Raw genomic sequence first — 6986 nt, forward strand, 5'->3', positions numbered from 1 at the left:
GCTAGGCCTGAGACTTCTAAAGCTGCACTCCTGGAGTGCTGGATTTGAGGCACTAAAGCCTCAGTGAGAGATTTTGTGCAGAAATTTCTGTTTACCATATATGCATCTCTCATCAGAAATTTCTGTTTACCATATATGCATCTCTCATCCAAGCACCTCACACGAGGCAGCTGTGGCATTTTCCCAAGGGGATTATTTAAATGTATACTGAGGTTTTCAATCTCGTTATTTTACTGGCCGACCTCCACAAAGCACCTGCCCTTCCTCAGGCCCCAGCTGCCTGTCCCTGGGATTAGATAAGGTGCTCGGTTTCCGTTTCCTCATAAAAGCAAGTTGCTCCCCTGAAGTCATGGAGGAAAGCTGGGCACAATGGTCTGCCTTTTGTCACAGCCTCTCCTGGGATACTCAGATCCTGCAGCCTGGCATCCTGTGAGTGCCAGGCACACAGCCAGCTTCCTCTGGGAGCTGCTGCTCTCTGGCTGCTTGCTCTTGAGCAAACCAGGTTAAGGTTAACCCCATTATGGCAAGGCCATGGTTCAGCCCTGCCCCAACAGCTGTGCCAGTGGAGAGGGGGCTCCAGGATAGGTGGGGAGCAGGGCTACCTCTGGGCAGGGGGATGCTTGGTCTGGGCTGCAGAGCAGACCCTGGAGCCAGCTGAGCAAGGAAAGAGGAAGGGACGTGCTTTCCAAAATGAGATGCTGCTGTCCAGCTGTCTTCTGTGGAAGAACCAGTGTTCATTACAGCCATATTTCACATTCCAAACAACAAAAAAATAAAGAATAAAGGCCTCCCAGGGCTTTTAAATGTGGAATATGTGTCTCTTGTAGGAAAGTGCCAAGAAGCTCAATTATTACCATGTTAATTTCTTCTGCTTGTTGTTTCTCTGTGAAGAAAAACATCATCATCCCTATTCCTATCCCAGCACAGAGTTACATTCCCTCCATGACACTCTTCTCACTTTTACCCCAAATGGCCCAAGCTACTATGTGCAGATGCATCTCTGGTGAATAATGCTGTCTCAAAAGCATCAAACTAAATGAAAAAGCCAAACTCTTTCCAGACTTAGCTTCTCAGGAGTGAATGTTGCATTTTGGGGGGGTTGGCAGATCTGGCACAGCTGACAGTGCTGTATGGGTGGTGAAAGATGTTTTTTTTTTGTTTCAGAGGTCTCTGATGTTTCACAATACTGTTTTTTCTGGTTTGGGGTAAAAAGCAAAGGTCAATGACAGCAGTCAGGGTGCATGAGCTGGCATCTGCCATCTGAGACCAGCCATTGGATGCCACCATTTCACCAGTTTTGCTCTGTGAAGTTGTTCTTCCCTGGAAGAAAGGTATGGGAAAGAGACTCACTTGAAGCAAGAAAGGAAGAGTACCAAGACACTGCAGTGAATGCCCAGGAGCCTGTCCCCCAGCTGGGGATCATAATCAATCAATCAGTCAAAATATTCCTGAAAAGAGCCTTTTAGTGCAGCACCACTATAACATTTAGCTCCCTGTCAAGTGGTATCTTTCAGAAATTATCTCTCAGTTGGTTTAAAATATTAAGGATGATCAGTAAGAAGAGGAATTATGTATTGCATCCACTTTACAGGCTGGGTGATGTGGCCTGACACCACTCCAGCACACACAGCTGGGATGACAAGAGGTGCCAGGGCATTATTATCTCAGGGATGACTGAAAAGTAAAGTTATATTAGTTTTAGACTTCACTGCTTTAGTAGTTATATATCACTCTCCTCCCAAGCACCAGTGTTCAGCAAACATTTACCTTCTGTATTTTGCATCTTTCTTCATGAAATCTTGTTTTGGTTGGATTTACTGCCTTAAAGCCAGTCATTTTGGTTCTTTGGTACTGGTCAGATACAGGAATGCTCTGCTCAGCATCACTGTGCATTTGCATTTCTTGAGGACAATTTTTATGTAATACTGCTAAAGACACCCTGACATCACTACTGGGATTGGCCCACCTGCCCCACAAAACCTAAGCAAGAGAGCAGTCAGGTTGCTGGACCATTAATTTAAACTATTTGCTATCACTGTTACAGCAAAAAAGACCGTACTGGGAAAAGGTGAAAGGTGATGTACATTAATGGGCAGCAAAAGTAGATTAACTTTTAAAAAACTACTAGAACATTCTCTAGTGCCAGCTTGAGGACACTGAGCACATGAACTTTGCCTGCCTGCCTTGATCCCTGTCACACAGAGCACTGCAAATAGCCTCCAACACTCTTCCAATGTAGTACTCTCAATTTGTATTTGTAAATTCATACAACACAATTAGAATACATTTTCCCAGAAAAGAATATGTAAGGCACAGAAAACTCTGGAAAAAGGCTGTTTGTAGTATTTCTGCCATCTTCATAGTACCTGAAAGTCTTGAATTGTCAGTGTAAGGCTTTCCTGCAAGCTGCACAGAGATTGTAGCTCTTGCTAAATGAGGCAGAGTGAATGGCAGATTAAAGTCTGACATTTAAAATGATACCTAAGTGCCAAGACATTTGACCAGACATAGTTTATGTGTGGCCAGGCATGAAATTGTGCTTGGCAGCATGAGTGGCCCCATTGCCTGAGCTCCATAATGGCACTGGGGACAGGCCATGGCTTTGCTAGGGGATGCAGGATTGTGCCTTGGTTCCCAGGACTGTGGGGAGACTGGTGCCAGGCAAGACAGAACTGCTTTTGTGTGAATAGTGCAGAAGTGCAGAAAAAGCAAACCAAGCCAGAAGGCAGAAAGGGGGCTGCACTCAGCCCCAGGGAAGGGGATGGCAAACTGCAGGTGGGAAAGAGGCTGAGAATCAGAAGAAAGCCCAGAAAACAGGAATGATTTCACAAGCTGCATTCATAGAGAATGAGAGCTTTGCTTAATATTGGTTACTGCAGAGCAGTGGCCTTCAACTTTTTTCTGTCTGTGGACTAAGGAAGTACTTCCAAGGGAGGCACTGAACACAGATGTGATAATTTGTCTTCCAGTTGGTTAAAAAATGGCTGTAAAAGGGAAGGAATGTGCTCCTCTCCATTTTCTGTGGGGGGTCAGGCATAGAGAAGCTTCTACTGAAGTAAGTAAGTAGACTCAAGTTAGCAGCAAAACCACCACTACTCCTGGCAGGGCTGGACTGCTGAGGACAGCATGCCATCCCTACCACCAGGGGCTTTTACAGAATCATAGGATGGTTAGAATTGGAAGGGATGCCAAAGGTGAGCTCATTCCAACCCACCTGCCATGAACAGGGACACCTTCCATGAGACCAGGTGGCTCCTATCCAACAGTACTTCCTGGTGAAGCACATCATGGGTAATCCCAGAACTGAAATGAAGGGAAAATCAAACTAATCACACAAGTTCAGCACCTTGAGCAAGGCACAAAGTGCTGGGGATCATTTCCTGAGTGAGGGAGCTCACAACTTCTCAATACTTTTTTCCAAAACTTGGGGGGAAAATATTTCCTGAAGGAACTGTGCTATGAATAGAAACTCATTGAATGGGTAAGAGGCAATAATGGAATTAATCATCAGGGATTCATGAGGCAGCACAAGGCCAAAAGTCTGGTGGCTTTCGTCTCCAAAAGCACGTCATGCACTCGTGGACCGTCATCTTCCCCTCACAGTCCCAGCTGGAGCTCAGGAATGAATTGCTCACGCTTTCATCTTGAGAGCTCTTCAAACAAAAGGGCCTTGAGCCTCCAAAGCACCAGCAAAAGCCCACGGTGCCTCTTTCCCTCAGTGATCTCAAGGCTGAATCCACCCTGTGCCTTGCTAGGCAGCTGTTAGTCACCCTCTGAAACAAAGACCATTCCTGGGATGATGGGAGCGCTGTCTGTGAGCAGACAGGGAGAGAAACAACAGCCCAAACAGCTCAAAGGCTGGATTTGCCTGTGGTAAGATGTTCTCCCAGCAAGCTCAGGAAGGAGCTGTTATTTGGAAGCACCACATGGCATTCCACATGTGACATTTCAGCACTGCCTGCGGGGAGGAGGCTGAACCTGAACACACAATTTCCTCTGCTTTTGGCCCTGACCCTTGGGTCTGGGATTTCTCATTTCCACCAAAATGCCTTTTGCAAGTGATTAAATACTAAGACAGCTCAAGGTTGTGTCTCCTAAGTGAATTAATTTTTTTAAAAAGAGGATTTCTTTGCCTTGCAACAGGGTGGGAATACTTGGATGAATGTCTAATTTTGTTCTATTAAACATCCAAAGCAGAAGAAAATCTTGAGTTAAAAAAATTGCCTGTAGGCAGGCATAACAACTCACAGCAATATTATTCCATTTCCCAAAGTTATTCACAATCCATTGAAAACAAGAACTGTTATGTCTCCACAATCAGTTGACCTTCAGCCTTGGTGTGTGGACTTAGATGCCATTGTTTTAGTCACAGCAAGAAAAATGAATTGCATTGTTGCTGTTCCAGCTGTATTTCTGGGAAAATGCTTGCATGGGGTGTACCAAACACAACCCTCAAAGGAATATTATTTTCCTCAGTTAAAATACATATATATATAACTTGCCCTTTCAACCTCTGATGAGTCAAGCAGCTTCTTTCTGATGCAGGTAGAGAGAAGCCTGGAGGAGTGAAAAACACACACACAAGGCTGCTTATCTTTACATACTGCATACAAATTATTGAGTTTACATCCCAGCACTGGATTTCATATCCAGCACTCACATTTATTTACCTTAGATATTTTCCTCTTTTCTCTGAAGGTGATGTTCAAAATAATTGGGACAACCCCATCTCTTTAGGAAGTGGTTTAGGAAGAAGCCATGTCTGGGCACTGTGTTATTGGGAAAAATCCTAGGAGCAAAGCACCTTTCCCAGCCCTATGGTGCAGGTTGTGCCAAGGCAGGAAAGGCAAAAGAAAAGGTTATTACCCTGAAGATCCAACAAGATTCCTCAGATGGTTTTTTGAGAGAAGGAACATTTCATTGCCTGATCAGTGGGAATTTCAATCATCAGGAGAACTGTAAATCTCCTTCAGAAATATGTCCCTATTTACAAAGAAATGAAGGGCTGTTCTCTACTGTCAGTAAACTTGGCAGCAATAACTCTGTTGATTTCAACAGTGAAATATAAGCAATAAGCTCCTTGCTGAGTCAGAGGGCTTGAAACACAGGCTGTCCTCATGGCTACTTGGATTTCCCCTGGAAACTTCCCTCTGCAGCACTTATCAAGCCCAAGTTTGCCTGGGCACATGAGCATAATGCCACAGGAGAGAGGCCAGGAACAGGAAGGGGAAAACCTAGAGGATCCACAGGGAAGTTCAAAACAGAAGAACTTCTTGGTATTTCACTGCCAAGAAATCAAACAGAAATACTGTTTTTGCAGTTTCCTGGGTGCTTTCCCCCAGTACTTTCCACCATCCTGTGATGGGGAGTTAATGGACAGCCTTTCCTGCTGGGCAAAAAGAGAGGCCCCAAAGGAGAGAGCCCTGGGTGGGGTAAAACAACCGCAGTGAAAAGAGGTCATGATTGGTTCCACCAGGCCTAAACACGATGCTGCTGCCATCATGAGGACCAGCTGGGATTTGGTCCCATCCAGTGACCTTTCCAGTGTTGCATTCCCTGATCTAAAATTAGCCCTCTCATCCCTTGCACACAAGCCCTGTGCCAGCCCAGATACAGCCGTGGGTGACCGGATAGGATCCACCAGCTGAGCACTGGCGAGGACAGGCATGGCCCATTCCAGCTCTTAAATATGCATGAGCACATTCCTCTCACACCACGGGAGCTGCTGGGTGTCAGGAAACCACACAGGGTGGTTTTGGCAGCTCCTGGGATCAGCTGACAGAGCAGCTCTGTCAGGACACCCAGCCCTATGTGTGCAGCCCAGCTGTGCAATCACATCTGGAGCACTGAGCCACATTGCAGCACAAGTGTCTGATGCTGCTCAGGATGTGGCTCCTTGCACCATTTCTTGTAGCTTAACTGATGAGGCAGTTCCCATTTGCGTTCCCTCAGCCCATGGCTATGCTAGGCCCTGAGGACATACAAGTGAAAAGGGTCCCCAACTTAGAGACCCCTATTTAATGCAGGGGCACTGTAAGAAAAGCAACTTGCATCTTGGAAGCACACATACAAATTTTTCTGGCTTCACAGAGAGCTGCTGCTTGTGTCTTCATGCTGAACCTCATTAGGAAGGCATTAGGAAGCTGTAAATAGAGAAGCAAAGCAATGTTTATAGAAAGAAACAGGAGTAAGCTGGTATAAAGAAAGGACTATGAGACACTGGAGTACCTTTAAAATGGGATGCTGAAAATAATGCTGCTTTTCAGTCAGAGATCCCTGAACCATCTCCAAAGCAGCCATGTTTTTCAGAACATCTGTGCTACAGGCAGTTGAGAATCCCCCACAATGGCCCCAGCCAAGAGCTCCTCCAGATCTGCTCTGAACCCCAAGCCTGGTGCTGTGACCCCACAATTTGCCCTCCATTTCCCAACAGGAACGGGATAGAAGGAAGGAGTTCCCACTCCTCTAGGGTGAATTATGCTTAGAACACTGAACTTCCACACAGGAAGAACACTTCTGGTTTCTTTCAGGTGAAAAGGAAAAAGCTACATCCTTCCCTCAGCATCTGCTGTTCCTCCCCAAGTCATCACATGCCAGATGTTGAGGCTGCCTATCTGCCTGCAAGCAGCACCAAACACAGGGACAATATCACTCCCTCTGACCCATGGAGGAGGGTGACTTTTCCCAGGCTATGAAGAAGCCTGGCTGAAGGTCCAGGGATAGCAAACTGGGAACAGCTGCCAGGGCTGCCAGGTCAAGGGGACTTCCCTTCCAGCCCGTGACGTCTCCTGCCCATTGTGAGCATGTCAGGGACAGCTGCCCCCTGCCAGAAATGTCTGACATGAATCCCTCCTCCCTCTCCATGTCAGAGCAACCACAGAAATGCACACCTCCCTCGCTCAAATGCCAGGGGAGGGTGCCAGGGCAGCCTCAGGGACAGATGCCTCCTCCACCAGAATATCACAGCAAAGGTGTCAGCAGCCTAA

Source organism: Melospiza georgiana, chromosome 6, assembly GCF_028018845.1.
Source record: "Melospiza georgiana isolate bMelGeo1 chromosome 6, bMelGeo1.pri, whole genome shotgun sequence".
In the NCBI taxonomy this organism is placed as follows: domain Eukaryota; kingdom Metazoa; phylum Chordata; class Aves; order Passeriformes; family Passerellidae; genus Melospiza; species Melospiza georgiana.